Here is an 11,688-nt window from a genome sequence, read left to right on the forward strand (position 1 = left end):
AATAAATAAATAAAATCTTTTTTTAAAAAATGGGCAAAAGACATGAACAGACATACAGATGGCGAATAGACACATGAAAAGATGCTCATCATCATTTATCATCAGGAAAACACAAATCAAAACTAAAGTGAGATATTACCTCACACCTTTCAGAATGGCTAAAATTAAAAACACAAGAAACAATATTTATTGGTGAGGATATGGAGAAAAAGGAACCCTGTGTGTTGCACTGTTGGTGGGAATGCAAACTGCAAACTGGTGCAGCCACTCTGGAAAACAGTATGGAGGTTCCTCAAAAAGTTAAACATCAAACTACCTTAGGATCCAGCAATCACACTACTGGGTATTTACCCACAGAATACAAGAACATCAGTTGAAAGGGAAATATGCACTCGTATGTTTATAACAACATTATTTACAATAGCCAGGATGTGGAAGCAGCCCAGTATCCATTGATTGATGAATGGATAAAGAGATGGTATATATATGCAATGCGATATTACTCAGTCACCCAAAAAGAAATGAAATTCTTGCCATTCGCAACAACATGGGTGGAGCTAGAGAGTATAATGCTAAGTGAAAGAAGTGAGTTGGAGACAAATACTGTATGATTTCACTCATATGAGAAATTTAAAAACCAACAAAATTGAACAAAAGGAAAAAGAGAAAGAGAGACAAAGCAAGAAAGAGACTCTAATTATAGAGAACAAACTGATGGTTAGAAGAGGGAGGGGGTTAAGGGGGATGGGTGAAACAGGTCATTGGGATTAAGGAGACCACTTGTGATAAGCACTGGGTATTATATGGAAGTGCTGAATCACTATATTGCATACTTGAAATTAATATAAGAATTATGTTAACTAACTGGAATTAAAATAAAAATTTTAGGGATGCATGGATAACTCAGTTAAGCATCTGCCTCTGGCTCAGGTCATGATCCCAAGGTCCTGGGATGGAACCTCAAATAGGGCTCCAGGTGGCAGCCTGCTCCTCCCTCTACCTGCCGCTCCCCCACTTGTGTACGTGCTCTCTCTCTCTCTCTCTCTCTCTCTGTCAAATAAATTGTGTGTGCGCTCTCTCGCTCTCTCTCTCTCTCTGTCAAATAAATAAAATCTTTAAAAAAATAAAATAAAATAAAAACTTTTTTTTAAAAGATTTTTGTTTATTTACTTGACAAAGAGAGAGAGACAGCAAGAAAGGGAACACAAGCAGGGGGAGAGGGAGAGGCTAGAAGCAGGCTTCCTGCCAAGCTGGGACACCAATGCAGGGCTTGATCCCAGGACCCTGGGATCGTGACTTGAGCCCAAAAGGCAGATGCTTAATGACTGAGCCAACAAGGCGCTCCAAAATAAAAACTTTAAAAATGGTCCACAGACTTCAAGTAAAGTCAGTATTTCTATTGAGTCTTCTGGGTCATTAATGGGGTCAGAGATCTCTGAGAAGGTTTACCACAGAAGTAATACCATTACACCGTATTTTCCTCCCAGTTAATTGCATTAAGAAAATTAGAAGCTGCCTCTCCATGCCTCTTATATAAACCACCTCTGCAAGAGCCTCACACCTAGAAGGCCCATCCAACCCCCAGGTTATTTCCCAAGCTGTGGCCCAAATAACGACCAATTGGATCAAGCTATACTCTGCTGACAGACTTCCTTCTTAGTCGAATTCTCAGGTGAAGAAAGCTGCTAATACAAAACCCAACAGGCATCATATTGGGGTGAGTCAGCCTGAGACAGCCCATGTTAGTTGAAACTAATGAAAAAAAAAGCCACAGGATTTTTTTCTTTTCTTTTTCCTTTCCTTTTCTTTTTTTCTTTTCTTTTCTTTTCTTTTACCTTTCTTTTTGTAGAACACTTCACAGACCCGCATGTCATCCTTGCTCAAGGGCCATGCTAATCTTCTCTGTACCATTCCAATTTTAGTATATGTGTTGCCTAAGTGAGCACAACCACAGGATTTCTTTAAGCTCTTGTTCAGGCAGAAGTTCTGGCCTAACTGTTCCTTTTGAGGTGGGTAGACCATTTAGACTTTATAGCATGAAGATGAGCCCCTTCTTTAGAGAAAAAAAGTCATTTCTCATAGAACAGATAAAGACCTATCAAATCATTTTTCTGATGCCAGAGACAGCAAGATGAAGTATATACCCTAAGTTGTTAAATGAAGTAGAGGAAAAAAGATCTACAGATTAATAATAACTCCTTGAGAAAAACACAGGAAATAAATGATGTCATTAAAATTTTCTCATGCCTTTCCTTTAGCTGAATTCTAAAAGTATGATCACATCTATCAAGTAATAACCATACACATAAGTGGGAGTTGAATTGTAAATTATACGTTCCTACATTCTTCATGAATGCTGCGATGGATAAATACATATGTCAACTTGACTAGGCCACAGAGTGCCCTGATAGTTACTCAAACATTATTCTGGGTGTGTCTGTGAGGGTGTTTCTGGAAGAGATTAACATCTGAATTGGTAGACGCAGTAAAGCAGACAGTCCTCTGTACTGTGGATGGGCCTTGCCCCATCAGTAGAAGGCCAGAATAGAACAAAAGGGTGGAGTAAAAGAGAATTCCTTCTATCTGACCATATTCAAGCTGGGACATCAGTTTTTCTGACCTGAACTAAAACATCAGCTTTTACTGTTATTGAGTCTTGAGCCCGCTAGCCTTCAGAATGGAACAGTATCAGTGGTATACTCTGCTGAGTCTCCAGTTTGTCAACTCAACTTGCAGACCTTGGAATATGTCCATCTCCCAACTGCATAAGCCAATTCTTTATAATAAATATCTTTAGAGAGAGAGGAGAGAAACACATATACATTCCATTGACTCTCTTTCTCTGGAGAACCTGACTAATACAGATGCTTATATAAATTTTACAGAAAAGTTGTATAAAGAATAAAGACATACCAAGTAGACTTAGTTGTTTTTCTCTCCCCTAAACCACAGCCATATGGCCTAGTCTGGTAGTAATTCAAAGAATCATCTGAGATGAAAGTCACACCCAGACTAAAAAGGAAAGCCACAGCCACCACCACTACCACCATATTCAGAGCTGCCACGTTCAATCAGACGATTTACATCTAAATCCATCACATTTATAAGGTCTGGCGAGACCAAGAGGTGAAGTAGCAGTATTACTTTAGGCCTATTATTGGCTATATATTGTAACTATAATTGTATACATAGCTCCCCTTCTAATGGCGCCACTGATTTAATGACAGAGTGAAGGCAGATTGGTCTGGTTGTCAGGGTCTTAGATAACTTGACTGAACGTATTATATCAATGTCAGAGCAAGCACTATGTCTCAAGTCAATATCAGAAAGTAAATAAAAGCCAAACTTTCAGACTGATATGAAGTTTTTTTTTAATATTTTATTTATTTATTTGACAGAGATCACAAGTAGGCAGAGAGGCAGTGAGAGAAAGGAGGAAGCAGGCTCCCTGCTGAGCAGAGAGCCCGATGCGGGACTCCATCCCAGGACACTTGGATCGTGACCCGAGCTGAAGGCAGAGGCTTTAACCCACTGAGCCACCCAGGTGCCCCCTGATATGTAGATTTTATTCACCAGAATTCTGGGGCAAAAGCAGCTTACACATACAAGAAAAACCACCAGCACTAGACAGGACATGTTCCAGAAGACTGCATACACCAAAGAAGGTCAGTGTGTGGTGTGTGAGGGCTCAGAATGGCAGAGCCTCCCGTGAGTGTACTCAAGGCAGAGCAAAAGAGAGCTTTATACGGTTGTTATGAGCAGGAAGCTGGTGAAAAAGAAAGAAGTGTAAAGGGAATTTTTAGGAAGATTTCTGTATGATTTCACTATCTGAAATCCCTTAAAAATAAAACTTAAGAGCAAATATTTACATCATTCTTCAAGGTTTCTCAAGTTAGACTGTTGCTGAATGCTGCTATACAAGGACACCTGACTTTGTATGAGTTTCACTGCATTTAGACAAAGGTCATCTTCAGATTCCAACATCATTCCCAATTCCCACTTAGGGCAGACTTTCCTATCACTATAACAATGTATAATCTACAATTAACAGTGTGGGTCATTATCAAGAACAGTAGGATTGAGCTTTGGTGTTTTTGGTGTTTATCTTTCAGAAATCTTAGCTTATATTTATGACTCAGTATCTTGTGGCATACAGTATCCACCAATCAACTCTAGAAAAGCAAAGTGGGGTGTGTCCAACATTTGGCTCCAGGCACGGTTCTAAATTGCCATAATGTCCCAGATGAATAGAAAGGTTACATAGACCCTATATAGCAAAGGTAGAGAAAACAACATATACCAGCTCAAATTATATCCTCAGTACCTAAAAGGATTAGAAAACACTTTAAATTTCTTTTAAAGATTTTATTTATTTATGACAGAGAGATGGAGAGCACAAGTAGGCAGAGCAGCAGGCAGAGGGAGAAGCAGACTCCCCACTAAGCAGGGAGCCTGATTCGGAACTCCATCCCAGGACCCTGGGATCATGACCTGAGCCATAGACAGATGCTTAAGCAACTGAGTCATCCAGGCATCCTAAAAACACTTTAAATTAAAAAAAGAATGCAGGGCCACCTGGGTGGCTCAGTCAATTAAGTGTCTGCCTTTGGCTCCTGTTATGATCCCAGGGTCCTGAGATCAGGCCCCTCATCAGGCTCCCTGCTGAGCGGTGAGCCTGCTTCTCTCTCTCCCTCTGCCAACCACTCCCCCTGCTTGGACTCTCTCTCTCTCTCAATCCCTCTCTGTCAAATAAATAAAATATTTTTTAAATTTTTTAAAAATTTTTAAAAGAAATCAGAATGTTACCAAAATGTAAATTATTTATCACAAAAGTCGCCATAAAGACAAATCAGACACTACCTTGGTGTATTATCTTAGGTTGCAGATTCTGGAGTGAGCACTTAGAGCTAAAATTACATATCACCAAAATTACCCTTAAAACTCCGCAAGGAACATACCATGTCCGAGACACACAGTCTCTCCACTCAGTCCAACATATCCAAATTTTCCTGCAAAGGTGGAACAGGTAACCCGGGCTTTTGTTGAGACCAGGGACCCAACATCTATTTACAGACTATGTGGCAGCGACAACCTGTTGTACAACAAATATTAGAATCACACTTGGTGCAATGAAAAGTTAACACCATGAGCAGCATATGGGAACTAAGCCAACCAAGAGAATAGCAGGTTCTTTTCTATCATCTTCTGTGTGCCCCAAGGTTAACATGTACTGATTGCAGTAGAGAACAAAATTATCTAAGCATAATTGCATTTGTTTTACTAAGTATACATCTGACAGGATTCCACTCTATTTAGAAGGAAAAAATACACAGTAGGAAAGAAGACACACCAAAGTGGTGAACTTAACCCTGTAAGTAAAGATGCAGTATCACTCACCCTAGACCTGCTTGAACAGTTAGCCTCGCCAGCAAATACACTTAGCAGAAAGTCCAAAAGATACCAATTTTCCCTTAGATTTTCAGAATTATCTGAAAGGTGGAGAAAGGAAAAACTGGGTCCAGAGTAGACACTGCCCCAGAGGAGTTTAAGAAAATATCTAAGAAAAACCACAGTCTGTTTTCCACTGACTTAACAGATAGTTGTGGCCATATGAAAGCCAGAAATGACAATGGTAACAGACACAAACCATGCTCTGTAAAGCTAAGCCGTTAGAGGAGGATACTTCACATTTCTGAGTCAAGAACGCGCAACTCATCCAAAGTATCCTGGAATAAAGATACGTGGTGTGAACACAGCTAATTAAACACCCTGGTTTATAAAACATTAGAAACCCAACCTGGACCCTCAAAAGTTAACATCCTATGAACTCCTTTCAACCACCGAGGACCTTCCCACCAGCCAAGTATTGGACAGGATAGCAGAGGCAGGTATCTACGTCTACAGAAGAGAGAAGTTGGTTCTGAAGGCTCCTCGGTCTATGACCTTTGATTGCCGTCAGCCCTGTCCTGGCTAAGAATGTGATTCCCAGACTAGCTTTCGTCTTTTCTCCTGGTTAGAGAAGAAAGGACAGAGCAGCAATGGGATGGCAAGAGGGCGGATGAAGAATAACGAAGTAACTGGAGATGAAAGCGGCCACCAGAGAGGCTGAGCTGGAAATAGCATGACTACCGCCTTGTGCGGCATGCATGCGTCTGTTCATTCAACAAACACTGACTGAGTGCCTAATATATGCACAGCATTGCTGAGTCTTTTCTCATGTTTGACAGTCTTAAAGGGGGAAATGCTTCCCATGCCATTTCTATTGAGGCTCACTGCTTCCCTGGGTGAGTAAGCTTTTGCTTATGGCCAGTCACACTTCTTACCCCACCTTCAGGCAAGCAGACACTCCCGGCCCTGGAGGCAATTAAGGGAAGAGGAGAATCTGGCACAGCTGCAGGCTAGGAGAACCGCCTCGGGTATGGTCAGCCTCCAAAATCAAACCAGGGACTGGGTTCATGCAGTGTTCAAACAACATAAAACAACGCCTCGTTTTCACTGCAGGTCCCTGGAGGAACATCTTTAGAACAGAAAACTTGAGAACGCATGGATTATTCACTAGAGCTTAGAAAAGGAAGCCAGTGAGGGCAATTTCTAGTATTACAAGAGATTTTCAAGTTCAGAGATCGAGGACAGAGTCTATAAGATTTCAGCGCATGTTAACATAAAGCGAGAGTTGTATGTGGCGAGGCTGACAGGCGAATCAGTGGGGCTGATTGAGGATCCATTTCATCTTCTGATGGAAGAAAGATGCCTGTAGTCCAGTTTCCCTTTCTCAAAAACACCTTATTCTGCCTGTGGTTAGGCAATTGAAGAAAACGTGGTTCCAAAGCCGCAGAATTCATCTTTTCCTTGATCTAGCAAAAATGTGCCTATCTGTGAAAACGCAGATTTGGGCAGTCAGAAAACAAGCTCATAGATAAGGAAATCATAGCCACTATTTTCCAAAAGCTGTCCTCCAAACTGAGACTAGGGTCTGTGCTCTCCTTCACATTGTTTATTGGTCTTTCTTTTCTGTCAAAAACTATGTTTATTAAAAGAGGGGGGGAAAGTTAACGGTGAACATGGACAAGCTAATATCCTGATGAAGCTGTACCTTTGTGAGACAAAGCTGGGAGCAGAGAATTTTAAAAGTACCCAGACAGTACTGCAAGCAAAGCAGAACAGAAAGTAGAGGACAACTCCTTTCTCACCTCAGTTAATGTTTTGTTCAAAAAACACCCTGCTTGAAAGCAGTCTGGTCATTTATCTCATTAAACGAAACAATAAACCACGCCGACACCCTAAAGCATGGCACAAAATGACTTACATTATTATTACTCCTTTGCCTTCGATCTGATTAGGAAGGGTAACTTGTGATGGTATGAAGCAGCACTGCGGCAGTACTGGAAAGGAGAAAGGGAGCGTCCACCTCCTACGCCCATACACGATTCCTTTCCACACCCATGTCTGGAAGTACGCAGAGGAGATCCTAACAGAGCACCACCAGGACATCTTTACATGGAGGATGAGGGCCAAAGAGTGGCCCCCCGAGGGGCTTCCCTCAGAGGGGGGCTTCATTCCCTGGCGGTACCCTGCATGGTCACATAGGCAGAGGAGGGGAATTCTTGTCAGAGATGGTCCATGTGGAAAAATCCACTGCCTGGAGATAAAGCGGCCAGTTGTGACAGTCTGAGACCCTGGTTCTCCTTCAGTCTCTCCACCCTCGTTCCCCTAGGTGCTAGATCTCTGACACAACGGATAAACTTACATGAAATGTGCAAGTTCCCTTCTCCTATCATTTGAACCTGAAGGATTTGCACAGTTCCCCATACCAGTTCCTGGTAGACCCCTCCCCAGCTCCTACTTCATTATAAGACAGTAAGCACACACACACACACCTTTGTCTGTAAGAATGAACAAATAGAATAAAAGCCCTTTTAGCCAACCTGCACTAAAAACTACATTTAACAGTGTTCCCTATGACCTCAGGAAAAGCCACCAGCTGATGGACCACAGCACACTCAGTCTCCTCGGCCACATGCCTGCAGGCTTCTACTCCCACCAACCACAGGGTAGGCTTTCCAAAGAAGTAAAGTTGTGCCACTTTTATTTATAATTATTACAATTATATAATTCAATTACATATTTATATTATCTGGTGAAATATGACAACAAAGAGAGTCATATTTCTTTGAAAAAGCAAACTAAATTCTTTTAAAGCATCAATAAACATGAGTTACTAAGAAATTCTGCTCCTAAATTGATTATGAGTGAGACAACTGTTCATGACAAGGAAGAATAATAAAAATATACAAGGATTCTGCACTCGTTACAGCACAAGTGTCTTTAAGATCTTGCTCTTATTTTAAAAACATGAAACTGGAAATCATAGGTGATTCATTATGAGTATGGTTTATGTAAGAGAGATGATATGAATAATCAGTTGGCCCATTTGCAAAGAAAATGCCTTGACCTTCCACTGAAAGACTGGCTAATAAAATGTGCATTAATATGTTTTATTTTAAAAGATGCCTGTATGATTTTTTTTTTAAGATTTTATTTATTCGACAGAGAGAGACACAACGAGAGAGGGAACACAAACAGGGAGAGTAGGAAAGGGTGAAACAGGCTTCCTGCCAATCAGGGAACCCAACCAATGCAGGGCTCGATCCCAGGACCCTGGGATCATGACCTGAGCCAAAGGCAGATGCTTAAGAACTGAGCCACCCAGGCGCCCCTATCTGTATGATTTTCTATTATCCCCCAACTTCTCATAATTAACCAATCAATTATTGGTTCTGATCACACAATACCACAAGACAGACACTACTAAAGACAAACCAACAAAGCTACCAAAAAATACTATGACTCAACTAGAGAGTATAGACCCTGAAAAAAAGAATATTCTTTTTCAGAAGAATATGCTTCCCTCTGACTTACTACAAAGGAGAGAAGACATTTTAAAATTTTTTGGAAACTGATTTGTCAAGTGATCAGCCTCCTAAGAACTAATTCAACGAATAAACAATTCGCTGAGCAATCATCTGACAAATAGCTTAGATAGGACAAGTTGTCAAAGCCACTGTACCAGGTCAATGCAGGGGCACAGTCAGGGGCAGAAGCAACAGGGACAGAGGAAATAATAATTAAGACAAAAATCAGTGTTAAAAACTTAATCATCCTTGGCACACCTTGGTGGCTCAGTTGGTTAAGCAACTGCCTTCAGCTCAGGTCATGATTTCAGGGTCTTGGGTTCGATTTCCACATCAGGCTCTCTGCTTGTGTGCTCTCTCTCTCTCTGTGTGTGTGTCAAATAAATAAATAAAATCTTAAAAAAAAAAAACAAACTTAAACATTCTATACGAAGGGTTAAGTGCTCTAGGAAATCTCAGGGTCTGCAATATGAAACACAGGCAAAGCTAATAATAAACAGCATTTGACCCAAATATATCTCCAGGAAAAGAGCTTCAGTGACACCAGGGAAAAAATAAATTTTTTTAGAAAAACTCAGTATTTCAGCAAGTTTATCTTTTGATCAAATGTTTACAAGAGAATTAACCTTTGGCAAGTTGGTCACCTAATGGTTCTTAGCAATTTCTTGTTGGGAGGAAGAAGCCAGCTTCCAAAGCGAAAGGGGAGAGCATTCTGGCATGAATGAGGAATCACTTAGTTCTGAGGTCAGTTCTATGAGAAAAAGCACCAGGTCAGTTAGGTTTAATGCTGAATTGGCAGCACTTACCTCAAGACCAACACACACCAAGTATTTAAAAAATATTTGTTTCGGGGCGCTTGGGTGGCTCAGTGGGTTAAAGCTTCTGCTTTCAGCTCAAGTCATGATCTCAGAGTCCTGGGATCGAGCCCAGCATCGGACTCTCTGCTCAGCAGGGAGCCTGCTTCCTCCTCTCTCTCTGCCTGCTTCTCTGCCTACTTGTGATCTCTGTCTGTCAAATAAATAAATAAAATCTTTAGAAAAAATATTTGTTTCATGAACAAATGTTGAAGATTAATAATAGGCAACAATATTCTATACATAGGCCAGGATCCACTAGGGAGAGTCACGATTGTTAGGCTATGAATGCTGTACCTGATCCTACCTGTAAAAAGGAACTCACTGAAGACTTCTGAGCCATCAAGTAATATGACTGAAGTAAGGTATAGAAGATTAATCATTTGTGATTAGTAGGATATGTTAAAAGAGCAAAAACTACAAATGTCCCTTGATGGATGAATGGATAAACAAACTGTGATATAGACATACAATGAAATATTATGCAACCTTAAAGAGGATTCTGATACATGCTCTCACATAGATGAACCTTAAAGACATTGTGCTAAGTGAAATAAGCCAGTCACAAAAGGACAAATACATAATTCCACACACGTGAGATAGTCAAATTTACAAAGACAGAAAGTAGAATGATGTAATGGTTGTCAGGGGCTAGAGGAAGGGGTTACAGATAATTGTTGTTCAATGGGTACAGAGTTTCATTTCGGGAAGATCAGAAAGTTCAGAAGATGGATAGTGGTGATGATTATACAACAGTATGAATGAACTTAATGCTGCTGAACTCTTTACTTTTACAAAAATTCACTGAATTTACCAAAATTGTTAAAATGGTAAATTTTATATATTCGGTATAAAATAATGTATACATTATTATACATGTATATATTATGTATATTTTACCACAATTAAAAAATTATAGAAGTCAGAGAGAAAATGGCTAGACAGAAAACTGCGTTTTTCCCATATAACTAGAGCAAAGCAGTGGAGTAAGCAAGATCTGACATAGAGTGGTGATCGGGCAGCTGCCATATGGGCCATGGCAACTCTGATAAACAGTATGGATTTGGTATTGAAGTTTGAGTGATTCTCACTAAAATGTTCATAGTCATTTAGGAAAAAAAAAAAAGGCGGGGCTGGGGGGGGCTACTGATAGCAGGATGATCCAGGAGGCTGTTCTATCCTTGCCTGGTCTAAACCAAGGTCTTGGTAATGGAAATGGAAAGGGAGAAAAGAATTAATATCAAAAGCATCACAATGGAAATGTTAAGAGATTTGTTGATCAGATGGAGAAAATGACTAAAAAAAAAAAAAAAAATCAGAGGTTTTAGCCCAGGGAACAAGAAAAACGATGGTACCTTTAAGACAAAAGGTGTGCCCAGAAGAAGGAGGTAGTTTACAGGTAAAAAAAAAAATGATTTCATGTTTTGACATGGTAAGTTGGAACTGACAACAGAAAATCAAAATGGGGAAGCCCAGTAAGCAGCTGGAAGTAATAAGAGATGAATAAAGGATAGTTAGCTTAATCCACCAAAGGTAGGCTGAGGATATCAGCCTCACCATATAGTAGCTGGTAAATTAATAATGGCCTTCAAATAAAAAGAATTAGTATGAGTACAGTAAGTTAATTCTCATTGGAAAATATTGACTCATTCTATGTAGGTGAATTACAATGTTCTTCATATTGTATGCTAAAATAATTTTTGAGACAAATCTCCCTTGAATGGACTAATAGAATCAAAAGAGAAAACTTTAGGATTCTATCAATTTCTCAATTCAGTTTTCTGACTTATTCCATCTGAGATTTCTTAATCTAATATCAACATACATTCTAACAACATAATGTATGCACACTTGCTAATACCCTACCCTTTGGTGATATTATCACTCATTTAGTCATTCAACAAACATGTACTAAAAGCACA

General features: G+C 40.0%; 1 non-coding gene across 1 annotated transcript; it reads right to left on the bottom strand.

The window, feature by feature from the left end:
* Nucleotides 1-1,839: 1,839 nt before the first annotated feature.
* LOC122908045 lies at nt 1,840-1,946 on the bottom strand. The gene has a single exon (XR_006384849.1). It is a non-coding gene; the product is annotated as a U6 spliceosomal RNA (small nuclear RNA).
* Between the last annotated feature and the right edge of the window lie 9,742 nt (nt 1,947-11,688).

This window comes from Neovison vison, chromosome 5 (assembly GCF_020171115.1).
Source record: "Neovison vison isolate M4711 chromosome 5, ASM_NN_V1, whole genome shotgun sequence".
Classification (NCBI taxonomy): domain Eukaryota; kingdom Metazoa; phylum Chordata; class Mammalia; order Carnivora; family Mustelidae; genus Neogale; species Neogale vison.